The 13,042-nt window shown below is 42.9% G+C and overlaps 1 protein-coding gene and 1 non-coding gene across 3 annotated transcripts in view; both read left to right on the top strand.

The window, feature by feature from the left end:
* The first annotated feature begins 2,409 nt into the window (after positions 1 to 2,409).
* Positions 2,410 to 2,517, top strand: LOC123622922. Its single transcript, XR_006729664.1, has one exon. It is a non-coding gene; the product is annotated as a U6 spliceosomal RNA (small nuclear RNA).
* A 604-nt stretch (positions 2,518 to 3,121) lies between these two features.
* Positions 3,122 to 13,042, top strand: part of NDRG3 (NDRG family member 3) — a 64,561-nt gene continuing 54,640 nt past the window's right edge. For both annotated transcript variants that reach the window (XM_045528639.1, XM_045528638.1), the window contains exon 1: positions 3,122 to 3,183. The gene's annotated coding sequence lies outside the window, so the exon portion shown is untranslated. The remainder of the gene's footprint in view (positions 3,184 to 13,042) is intronic.

The raw sequence follows: 13,042 nt of genomic DNA on the forward strand, positions 1-13,042 counted from the left end.
CTATATACCAGGCACAGTTCTAGGAACTGGAGAGAAAGCAAAGGGCAAAAACAGACATGGGCATTGGGCATGGTGCTCACACCTGTAATCCCAGCACTTTGAGAAGCTGAAGTAGAAGGATCACTTGAGACCAGGAATTCGAGACTAACTTGGGCCATATAGTGAGACCCTCTCTCTAAAAAGAAAAAAAAAAATTAAAACAGATAAAGGATCTCCTCTCATGATGCTCACAGTCTACTGGGGACACAAGGAACAAGAAGAGAAAACTGCAGAAGAGACATTTTAGCTGACTTAAGAAGAATGAAGGAGTTCAATGGGACAAGTATTTCAGGCAAAAAGAGCAGTAATTTTGAAAGGCTTGAGGAGAGGGAGAGTGGAGCATTCTGGGACACTAAAAAAAAAAAAAAACAAAAAAAAAACCCTAATAAAGCAGGAGTGCTGGGCACCAGTGGAAGAGTGGCCTGAGACAAGGATAACTGAAAGTCATTAGTTTTAAAAGAAGGTTTAAGACAGAGGATCAGAAATTTATTTTTAAAAGATCTCTTTAGTTGCTGTGTGGGGAACAGATAGAAGCAAGCAAGATGTGGATGTGAGAGACTGGTTAGGCTGATGCAGGAGTCTAAGTGAGAAATGACAGCTTGTGCCAGGTGCTGGCAGTGAACGAATAGGGTGGGACTGTCTGTTGCTCATGGTTTCTGGAACACAGGCATGTAATCTATGTGTTAAAAACCTAACTCTTGGCCGGGCGTGGTGGCTCATGCCTGTAATCCTCGCGCTCTAGGAGGCCGAGGTGGCTGGATCATTTGAGCTCAGGAGTTCGAGACCAGCCTGAGCAAGAGTGAGACCGACCCCGTCTCTACTAATAAAATAGAAAGAAATTAGCTGGACAACTAAAAAATATATATATATAAAATTAGCTGGGCATGGTGGCACATGCCTATAGTCCTCAGAGGCTGAGGCAGGAGGATTGATTGAGCCCAGGAGTTTGAGGTTGCTGTGAGCTAGGCTGACGCCACGGCACTCTAGCCTGGGCAACAGAGTGAGACTCTGTCTCAAAAAAATAAAATAAAATAAATAAATAAATAAAATAAAAACCTAACTCTTAATGATCTTGAGGTATTCAAAAAAAAAAAAAACTCTACCACTTACTAACTTGGACTGAGGAAAAAGTTATTTAACCTCCTACCTGTAAGGTTGGGAAAAATGATAGAACCTGTATCACAGGGATGCGATAAGGATGAAATAACAAGTTTGGAACAGTGGTATCGATATGCTGTAAGGGGTGAAGCTTGAACAAGTGGGTGGATGATATAGCAGTTAATGAAATGGTAAAGCTAGTAGTTCAATTTGGAATGCCAAATGGAGAAGTCCACTAGATTGTCAGATAATATAGGTGAACTGTGTAGAAAAATCCAGACTAGAGTTAAAATTTGAGAGTTACTGACTGGTCAGAGTGCAGTGGTATTTACAACTAATTGATCACAATCAGTTACAGATTACTTTATTCCTTTTCCATTCCTACTGCTTCAACTTGACTAGCCTTTAAAAAAAAGAAAGAGAGTTACTGATACCTAGTCATTGATGACTTGAGAACGAATGATATTGTCTAGAATAGAACAAGAAGGGAAATTTCAGACAGGCTCAAGGAAAGCCAGCATTTAACAATCAGAGGCATGGTGTTAATTGCCTACTCTTTGAGAAGCAGAGGTAGTATAATGGAAGAGTGTAGAGTTTGTGGTGAATCTTCATCTCTTATCCTCAATTTCCTCATCTGTAAAATGGGGATAGATTGCCTCTCTCTCAAGGTAATTATATAATACTTTACCCATTTTATTTATTGCATGGTATTGCATTTTTTGATTATAAGGATTTGTTCAAACTCAGTAAGAAGTGTTTTGTGTCTTCAACAGCTAAACAGGATAGAACATAGAAATATACTCATTTAGTTATGGGCATTTTACATGCATATTATCATTTAGTCTTTACCACATCTGTAACTTTTTTTTTTTTTTGTCATTATAGATGAGGAACTCACGCATGGAGAGGCTGAATAATCTAAGCAAGGGCATATATAAAGTAAGCACTGGAGGGTGAACTAGAACCAATTTGGCATTCAGTAAATGCTAACAAATAAACATAAATCATATAATAAAGGGCTCTCCTCAATTAATGTTAATTTTCCCTCTACCCAAATTTGGTTCAGGAATTGTGTTTGACGGATAACGGTATTATTGCTGCCCTCTGAGATGTTTAGTAATATTTATTTGTCCCTTTTGCCATAATTTAGTTAAGAGAACATCTTACTTTTAGTCAGTGATACTTAATATTAGAGAAATAATAGATTAACTAATAAACTCTTTAGAGGAAGAGATTATGCCCCGTACATTTTGGTGTTATTTAAATTGTTGCGTGCTCGCTTCGGCAGCACATATACTAAAATTGGAACAATACCGAGAAGATCAGCCATGGCGCCTGTGCAAAGATGACACGCAAATTCGTGAATCGTTCCATAAAATAAATATTAAAGAAAAATAAATAAATTGTTGCGTTATTAAGCAACATACTATATGCAATCATTCTGGAGAAAAAAAATCCATCTCACACTGCACTCAGGAGAGAGGATGGTGTGGCTAGCAGTTGTAATAGAGGCAATACAGTGGAGGACTGGGAATTAGGAGGCTTGAGTCTCAGATTCTAGTTCTTAAATTACTGTGTTCATTCACGAAAAATTTACTAAGGTCCCATGTGCCAAGCACTGTGCTAGGTGCCATGTGACTGTGACCTTGGGTATGGCTCTAGGCCTCCTTAGAAGTAGGATGCCGTGCCCTGCAAGGGTTCTTAGGGGCTTCATGAAGATGCGAGTCAGGGGAAGGGAAGGAGCCTACCCGCACACAGCACTCAACACCCCCCTCCCTCTCGGCAGTTCTTAAGTCCGAGCTTCTTCTCCCGGGAGACTCCGCAGCAAGAAAACTACATCCAAGATGGCGCCGCCAGCCCCTCTCAGCTCGGCCACCATCTTCTCGGTAGTTCCCGAGACGGGCGGGCGCAGTGCGCCTGCGCGGCCCCTTCCAGCCTCAGCGCGCCTGCGCGGCCGCAGCGCCTCCCCCGCCCCTCTCGCCGCCGCCGCTGCTGCCGCCGCCGCCGCCGCAGCTGCTGCAGTGACGGCGGGTGCCCGCGCCTCAGGTGAGTGATAGAGCGCCTCAGCCCGGCCCCCGGGGGGCGCGCGGCGCCGCATGCGGGGGCGTAGCTCCTTCTCCCAGCTCCTTTCCCGCATCGTCTCCGCTGCGCGGCGGGGCCCCGGGGTCCTGCGCTGCCTGCCTCCTCTGGACCCCCGGCGCCCTCCGCTCCGCCCGCGGGACCCAGGTCAGCCCGGCCTCCCCCGGCCGCTCCCCCAGCCCGGCCCGCCGGCGACAGCGTGCGGGCGGCTAGGGGCGAGCCTCCCTCGGGGCGCCGACACCTTGGTCGCAGGGACAACCTCCCCCCACCCCCGCAGTCGCGACCCCCTTTCCCGCTCCTGCTCTGCAGGCGGCGGAGCTCCGTGGGCCTCTGGGTTGGGCGTCCATCTACCTCGCCCGCCCGGAGCACAGAGGCTTGGAAGTGGAGCCGTGGGCACTTCTTGCACCCGTGCGGCCCCGAAGCGGCAGAGGGCATCCTCTGATAGGACCCTGCGACGACCCTTCAGGGAAGAGGCTTCTTAGCCTCACTTTACCGCCGAGGAAACTGAGGCACAGAGAGCTGAAGTGCCATGCCCAAGGTCACGCTGCTGACAAGTGGCAGGGCCAGTTCTCGAACTCAGGATCGCGGGCTCTCAGGCCAGTGCAGTTGGAATTTGATCTCATGCCTTTGAAAAATTTGAAATACACTTGTCGCCGAAGTTGCTCTTAAACGTTACAAAAGTAGACTGCAAAAAGAATATTTTCGTGTTGTCGGAATACAGTTGAGGTGTTTCTGTAATTAATAGTGGCGATATTAATAAGAGCTAACGTGAATCCAATGTTTGCTGTGTGTCTCGCTAAGCATTTTACTAAGATTATTTCAGTACCTCAGCACTGCCCAATCCAATGCTTCCCCCCTTCCTTTTCCTGAAGCCCCTTTTTCTGCAGAGTTGGCCTCCTTGTCACAGGTAGACTGGGAGCCTCACGGCTTAGGAGCCGGGGAAGCTCTCCTTTGGTGGCTTAGTGGGAGAACAGGGGTAAGCCTTGCTTGCCTGCGTCAGGTTTTCCCCCCAACCCTGGCCCCCAGGGGATGTAAGTAGTCTTCCTTTCCTGGCTGCCAGGAGAGCAGGACTGGGCTGGCTGGGCTGGATGGACTTGGAGGTGACAGAGCAGATTTGGCGAGCACTCACCTCATTCTGGGACTTTCTCGCTCTGCTCTAATGCTGGACTTGAACAGTTCAGTGTTTAAGATCAAGTAAAAAGAGAAAGAGCATTGACACAGTGGTGCAGAATATAAGAAACCTCCCATGATTTAAAGTTCCAAATGGACAGTTATAAAAATACGTGAATGTTTCTCCCCCAAAATAACTAGCTCAGACTGTCCTTTTTTTCTCTCTTAGCATATCCTCCATATTTCAAAGGTTCCACTGTATCACCTTCTCTGTGAAGTGTTCCCTGCTTGATTTTCCCAATTAGAATCTCTCTTTCTCTCTCACACACACACCGGGGTCTTACCTTCAGTTTTACGGCTAGGACTATAAGTTCCTTGAGGTCAGGGTCCATCTTTGCAACCCCAAATGTCTGGTTCATAGTAGACCTTTGGACTCAGTGAATTTCCACTGCTGCTTTTCCTTACTCAAAGGGTGATGTTCTCCTGCTGCCCTTCTGTTCTTCCTTCTTGCCCTTCAATTTCTCTTTGCTGTCTTCCTTTGGATTCAATTTAGGACAATCATCTTTCACCACTCAAAGGCCTCTGTCTACCCTGTTGTTTCTGAAAATTTGCAGATAAGAGTCTTGTGAAGCCTATCCCCAACAGTGGAGTTGGTATATACTGCTTAAGTGTACAGGGCAGTTTTAATTTGCATATTGCAATTGGGTAGTCTGAGGCTTACAGCCTTTTAGTCTATCCCTAAGCACATGAGAGATACATTTTTTACATTCTGTTGCTTTGTGGCTGACTGCCCCTGGTGATATCAGAGTAATCACAATTTTTACCATATATCAGTACATGGTATTTATAATAATAAATATTCAAAAGAGCCCTTTGGGAAGCAGGACAAATGTGCATAGGTTCTCTCTATAAATGTAGCTTCTTAAAGAGTTTTTCCAAATTTTCTGCAAATATATCAACCTATCGTGTAAGGCATAATATGATGCTGGGTTTAGTGGAAGATTCACAGGTGAGTCGAACATGGTTCCTGTTGAAAGAGCTTAGCTAATTGGGAAACACTGTATCTAACTGCAAGGCAAGTCTAAAAATTGCCATGTTAGTGTTACAAGCTATGCAGTATTAGAGTATAATGGAATAAGATATTCCAACATGGGACATTTCATGAAATCTCATGCTATTCAAGCTGAAAAGAAGCACTGAGTCCTTAAGTCCAGCCTTCTCACTTCTATAGACATCATCCTGAGAGATGAACTTGTCCAAGGTTGCAGAACTGGGGTTACAACTTGAAATTCCAGACCTTTTATCCATTAAAGGTTTATCAGTATTTTTTCTCTCTGTGAATTCATCCTTAAAGATATTAACCAGCAACTCTACTAAAATTCCATTTATGTGCTTTGAACAGGGGTGGGGGAAGAGAGATAAAAAATATGATTCATGTTTTCAAGGAGCTTATGGTCATTTGGAGGAAGAGTAAAGAACTGCTCTCTAACACTGAAGGCAGTGTATACCTAATTGTTAAGTTGTATGGTAGAGGGACTAGGTGTATCAGAGGAGTTAGGGAAAGGGGGCAAGAAGGGTCAGTATGAGCTGTGGTGGTGAGACCACTTTGAGGAGTTAGGACTTTCTGGGCTTTGACAGATTGATAGGGTCAGAGTTAATCAATAAGATAAGGAAAACATTTTGAAGCAGGGATGATAAAACAGACAAGATAGCAATGCCTGCCATGTTTAGGGGATAGTAAAAAAAAAAAATTCAGCTCAACTGGATTATTGTAGTTCACCATAACCTCAAACTCCTGGGCTCAAGCAATCCTTCTGCCTCAGCTTTCCAAGTAGCTGGAACTACAGGCATGTACCCACACTTGGCTAATTTTTCTATTTTTTTTTTTTTTTTGGTAGAGACAGGGTCTTGCTATTGCTCAGGCTAGTCTCGAACTCCTGACCTCAAGCAAGCCCCCTGCTCAACTGAATTAGATCAATGGTTCTCAACCTTTAGCATGCATCAGAATCACTTGGAGAGCTTAAACTCATATTATTGGGTCCCCCTGCCAGAGTTTCTGATGCATTATATCTGGAGTGGGGCCCTAGAATTTGCAGTTCTAACAACTTCCCAGGTGCTGATGCTGCTAGTCCAAGTTCTACACTTTGGATTAGAAGGTTGAGAAGCTGGAGTCAGAAACTGTCAAAGAACTTGTTCTAAAAAAGTGTGTGTGTCATATACTAGCATAGGAGAGTTCTAGAAAGATATATACTAAACTGTAATAGTAGTCACTTGTGGGAGTGGGATTTAGGAGGTTGGAGGATTAACTTTTTATCTTATACCTTTCTGTGTTATTTTTGCATTGTACACATATTGCTTTTGTGTTTTAAAAAGGAAAGAAAAATAAGAGTCCTTTTTGAAGATACATAGTAAAATATTTGTGGCCTAAAAAAAGAGCTTGCTAAAGTAATTTAGTGTCATACAACAAACATTTTTAGAGTGTCTGCTATATGCCAGATGCTGCTAGCTTCTGGAAATACGAAGCCTTTGCTACAGCTTGCAGTCTGGTGATGGAGATAGGCAGATAACAGCTATGTCTAGTATGGTGTGAGCTTCCTAAGAGCAGGTACCAGGGGCTAACTCTGTGCTTGGCTGATCATAGGGTCTTGGTAAATGATGAATGAATGAGCAAATCTAGGCAAGAAGTGAAGACCATAGAACAGAAAGGAAAAGACCAAATGGGACATTCTGGAAGAAAATTGACTGGATAGGGATGGGGTGCATTAAGAAGGACTTTCAAATCCAAAGATTGATAATGTTTGGGTTTACTGCAGAACTGGATGTCAGGTTGTCTATTAACAAAAGATACCCCCAACCCCTTTTAAGAGACTGCGTGGAAATAGCACACAAAAACTTACCTTGCTTGAGTATGAGTATTAACCAGATTTTAGGGCTTTCTTTGGTAAATAAATTTTTTTTTAACCACAATGCTGATTCTGTTGTATTTATAGTATTTACCTGCAATTTTTCCTTTATTTATTCATGTGAAATTAACTGATATGTGGAGGATGTTTTAAATGGTATATGAAAATGGGTGGTATTATGTATTTTGATTTTAGCTCTTCAGTGAAAGGAATGGTAGTTAGCTCAAAATTCTGTGATGTTTCCTATATGAGGGAGTTTGATATATTATTAGTTCTAAATAAATATTTGTTGTTGGTGACTGAATGGGGTGCACTTTGGTGGAAATATGTCTTCTTTGGATTGACTTAAATTCTATATAAACACTAATTACAGTACCAAACATGCTATCCTATTAAACTTGTTATGGAGCTAAAGGATATGGAGCTGGTATTCTCCTGGATATGGGGAAAACGCATGATATGGAGCCTTTTTGTGTGGAGGTGCTGCTTTTTTTCTTCCCCAGAGATTTAACATAGTAAATGAAGATTTATTTCCTAGGTAAAGTGGTGGCTTACCCCAGGCTTTGGCTTTATCATTTTTCTGTAATCTCTTAACCACATAAAAATGCCCATAGTCTACATTCTGGGTTTTTCAATTGATCAAGTATAAATTCCTGATACAGCCACTCTTCATACTTGATTTTATTACTTACTGAGAGTTTTTTGTTATAAGTTTTACAGTATCTTTTTAAAAATGATGCTGTTTCAAGTTTTGGGGCGGTGGCTATCATTTTTTGTGAACTCATGTGATGGCCTAAAAACTCATAAACCCAATAAATCAGGGTAAGGAAAGTTGTATGTAGCTCCTAAAAACAGTGTGAAATTACTTCCTATTTCCAGCAATAATTTAAGATTAGAAATAGGGCTGGGCATGGTGGCATTTGTTGTCCCAGGTACTCAGGAGGCTGAGGCTGGAGGATCACTTTAGCTCAGGGGTTCAAGACCAGCCTAGGCAACATAGCAAGACTCTGTCTCACAACAACAACAAGATTAGAAATCATGTCAACTTGTCCCTTAGTTTGTAATTGTCATGTGGTAATCTTTTCAGAAATATGTGCTTTCAAAACAGATAGTTTACTAAAAGTGACAATTTTGGACCTGGCATGGTGGCTCACACCTGGAATCCCAGCACTTTGGCAGGCTGAGGTGGGAGGATTACTCAAGGCCGGGAGTTTGAGACCAGCCCGGCGAGACCCCATATTTAAAAAAAATTTTTTTTTTTTTTTATTAGCTGGCTATGTTGGCACACACCTTTAGTCCCAGCTTCTTGAGAAGATGACATGGGAGGATCTCTTGAGCCCAAGAGTTCAAGGTTACAGTGAGCTATGGTCATGCCACTGCACTACAGCCTTCCCAACAAAGGAAGATCCTGTCTCTAAAAAAAATAAATAAAAATGACAGTTTTATCCTTATAGTGCTCCTACATTTTGAAGCCTGAACTTGCAACTTATGGATAAAAGTTGAATGCTTTTTAAGATTGTGAGATCTTAGGTCCAAAACCATTGTACTTTAAACCATAATACTTGGCAGAGAAGAGAAGAATCTGGCTATTATCTCTCTTTTTTTTTTGAGACAGAGTCTCGCTCTGTTGCCCAGGCTAGAGTGCTGTGGTGTCAGCCTAGCTCACAGCAACCTCAAACTCCTGGGCTCAAGCAATCCTTCTGCCTCAGCCTCCCGAGTAGCTGGGACTACAGACATGCGCCACCATGCCCGGTTAATTTTTTCTATATATTTTTAGTTGTCCAGCTAATTTGTTTCAATTTTTAGTAGAGATGGGGTCTGGCTCTTGCTCAGGCTGGTCTCAAACTCTTGAGCTCAAGCAATCCCTCCCACTTGGACCTCCCAAAGTGCTGGGATTATAGGCATAAGCCACCTTGCCCTGCCACTATTGTCTCTTTATCCTTGAAGTCAGAAAGCTCTGGGGCCAGGGCTCTCCTGCCATTCTTTAGTTTTTGAAGTTAGTGCTTCTTTAAGTCTTTGTGTTGGGATGGTTTTAACCAGGGTGTTGACTAAAATGTAACTTTGGGTGATTAGGCCGGCCACAAGGTTTGCTGCTTTTTCAGTACTGCTGGATAGGTGGGAGTCCCCTATTAAAATAATAATGGTGATAATAATACCTGAACTTTGTGTGGTGCTTTTCAGTTTTCAGAATTCTTTGATCATTAAGATCCTGGTAAATTCCAGTAACCAAACCTGAGAAAATAAGTTAGAAGAACTAATGATAGGTTGGCATCAGTGGGAAAAATTGTTTATAGAGGCCTGTTCAAGCTCTGGACGGAGATTGCTCAGGTCTAGTCCTTACTCTGCTGCTTGCTAGCTGTGTGGCCTTTGGCAAATTACAAAATCTCTCCAAAGTCTCAATTTCTTCATCTGTAAAATGGGGAGCATTATAGTACCTAGCTTATAGGTGTGTTAGGAAGTAAAATGAAATAGTGAATGGAAAAAGTGCTTATCATGATACCTGCCATAGTGTAAGAGCTCAATATATTTGGCTAGTATGAGTATTAGGCTCTTGTTTGTCCTTTACCTCACTCAGGCTGTCTTAAAGAACAAATTGTGTTCAGGGAATCTGCCTTACAGCTGGCAGGAACCTGGAGCCCATCCAAGAGCACACCAGGGCCTTGCCAGCAGTAGCTTTCCTGGTGTCCTGAGCTGCATCCTTCAAGAGTGGAAGGCAGAGGGTAGTGCGTCTGCTTTTAGAGTTACTTTAGTATGACCCCTGTGTTAGAACTTCAGCTGATTGATGGGTGTCTAGGATTAAGAAGAAGACCCTAGATAGGAGTTGCTTTGTTGTAGCAGTTATCTGTACCAGGACCCTGGAATGAATAGAGTGAATACATAGGGCAGACTCAGATTCCTAGCGTGGCAGTCCAGTTTTCCACCTGCTGCCAGAACCCAAGTGTGTTACAACAGGAAGATGGGCCTATTATAAAGGGTGCTGCCTTTTCCTTTTCCTTTCAGGAAAACACAAGGGGTTTGAATGGCCCTTATCCATGGCTGAGGAAGAGCAGGGGTGTTTCCTTTTAAAATAAGGATCTGTGCGGATGCTCCAGCAGCTGCCTTTGATCACTTCCTCCACCCCTTTGCTTATGTAGATAGGTGGATAGCATCTCTGACAGTATTTCTTCTGGTGAAGAGGTACCCAGCCTTTCCTTTATGCTGTGAAAATTCTCCACAAGCTGTGTTTTTAAAAATCATTGTTTCTTCCATGGAGCTGAATGATTTGGCTTGTTTATCTGGCTTCTTGAGGAGTCTCCCTAGACCTTTGCTTTCCTAAGGGCTCCCAGGAGACAGCAATGAAACCAACATCCATTACCCTAGACACTTGGGGGATGCTTAAGTCAATAGTTTTATTATTAGATTGATTCAGGCTTTACCCTGACAAAACTCAAGAGCCAAGTCATCAGATAATTGTGCATCTTATAGACTGAAGTATGGAATTTAGCCCAGTACTCTGGGATCTCTTTCAGATGCTAGTCCCTGCACCACACCTAGCCAGCTGTGTGAATTTAGGCAAATCATTTTAAGTTTTCTGGGCCTCTTTTCTCTTTAGAGGATGAGGGCATTACTGTAGACTGGTGGTTCTTAGCCCTAGCTGCCTGTAAGAATTACCTATGGAGCTTTAAAAACAATACTTCAGGTAGATGGAGGGGGGCAGAATGGGATGGATAAATTCGCACCTAATGGGTGTGGTGTGCTAATGGGGGATGGGCATTCTTGTAGCTTTGACTCAGGTGGTGCACAGGCAATTTATGTGACCAAAGCGTTTGTACCCCCATAATACTCTGAAATAAAAACCAACCAAGAAACAAAAAAAACCAGTACTTGACCTGGCACTGCCGGGGAGGCTGAGGCTGAGGCGCCCTTGAAGCCAGGAGTTCAAGACTAGCCTAGGCCTTATAACAAGATCCTGGTTCAAAAAAAAAAAAAAACACCTCACAATACTTGGGCCCTGTCCTAGCCCAGTTAAATTAGATCTTTAGGGTTGGGGCGAGGGCATTGATATACTTCAAAGCTGCCCAGGCCTTTCTCTAAATATAGCTAAGATAACTACTGGACAAGATGACCAAGTTTTAAACAACTGAAATAGTTAAGCTTCTGTGTTGTTCTGCTCTTCAGAAACCATAAGTGGTTGTCTATGAGGTAAAGTCTGGTTTAAGTGCTCTGCGTTCTGACCCAGACTACTTCTCTAGCTTGTGTTCTTTCCCAGCTATGTTCTTGGTGTCTCCTGAATGAATATATTATATACATTTCTTTCTTTCCCAACCCAGATGTCCTCACCTGGAATGTTTTCTTCTACCTGTCCAAAACATATACCTGCACGGCCCATCATTCTCACCTCACTAGGGAATCTCCTGACCATCCTCGTCCTTAGTTATTTTTCCCACCTCTGCACTGGCTTCCAAGCTTTGAGACTATGTTCCAAACACTAGATGCAATATAAGACATGAAAATTCAAGCAACATTCTGTCCTCTTTGGAAGGTGGGGCACATTGAAATACAGGTTGAGTATTCCTTATTCAGTCTGCTTGAGACCAGAAGTGTTTCAGATTTCAAATTTTTTCAGATTTTGGAATATTTGCATTATACTTACTGGTTGAATATCCCTAATCCGGAAGTCTGAAATGCTCTAATGAGCATTTCCTTTGAGTGTCATGTCAGGGCTCAAAAAGTTTTGTATATTAGAGCATTTCAGATTTCAGACTTTCAGGTTAGAGCTGCTCAGCATGTACTATTGGTGTAACTTGTATACTGTTAAATATCTTTGTGATATCTTGTATTGTTGGTTATTTTTGTATGTCTTGTAAATATTAGTTGTTAGATAGCTATCCATGACCTGACTCCAGCTGTCATTTTTATCCTTATTTCCTATTTCCAACAGGAACCCTCTGATCTTGGCAAACTGGAATTTTTTTTTTCTTTTTTTTAAGAGACAGAGTCTCATTCTGTCACCCAGGCTGGAGTGCATTGGCATGATCATAGCTCACTGCAGCCTGGAACTCCCAGGCTCAAGCAATCCTCCCAGATTAGTCTCCCAGGTAGCTGGGACTACAGGTGTGTACCACACCACTCCTGGCTAATTTTGAAAAAATGTTTTTGTGAGACAAGGTCTCATTATGTTGCTGAAGATTGTCTCAAACTCCTGGACTCGAGATCTTCCCGCCTCAGCCTCCCATAGTGCTGGGATTCCAGGCGTGAGCCACTGCACCCAGCCCAAACTGGCACATTTTCCAGCAGACCTTGTGCTTTCTAGTCTCCTTGCCTTTAAGTTATCCTCCCTTTCTGGAATTCCCTTTTATTCTTCTTTCATCCTCACCTACAGGAATTTTATCTATTCTTCAAAGTATAGTTCAAGTATTACTTCCTCTATGAAGCTTTTGCTTATCACCTACAACCTGCACTGACTGACAATGTACAGGACAGTCCTCCCAAAACAAAGAGTTGTCTGGCCTAAAATGTCAGTGGTGCCAAGGTTGAGAAACTGCTTTTGAGTTTGTCCAAGTCATAGGTTTATGTGTATACTGCCTTGAACTGTAGTGATTTGTTTATAGACTTTATCTCCCGTCTCAATTGAACCAATGGGTAAAGAGGAACTGCAGTCCCAAGTCTGTACTTTCTTGTTATTCACTACATATCAGGGTTTAATGCTAGAGCCTATGGCCTGCTCCTAACTGCTCTGCGTAATTTAGGACCAGAGATAAAGAGGTCCTCAGTGTGAGGGTGGGGATAGTGAGGTAGTTTTCTGAGCTTCTCATCTTTTCATCTGTGATCAC

This window comes from Lemur catta, chromosome 17 (assembly GCF_020740605.2).
Source record: "Lemur catta isolate mLemCat1 chromosome 17, mLemCat1.pri, whole genome shotgun sequence".
Lineage (NCBI taxonomy): Eukaryota > Metazoa > Chordata > Mammalia > Primates > Lemuridae > Lemur > Lemur catta.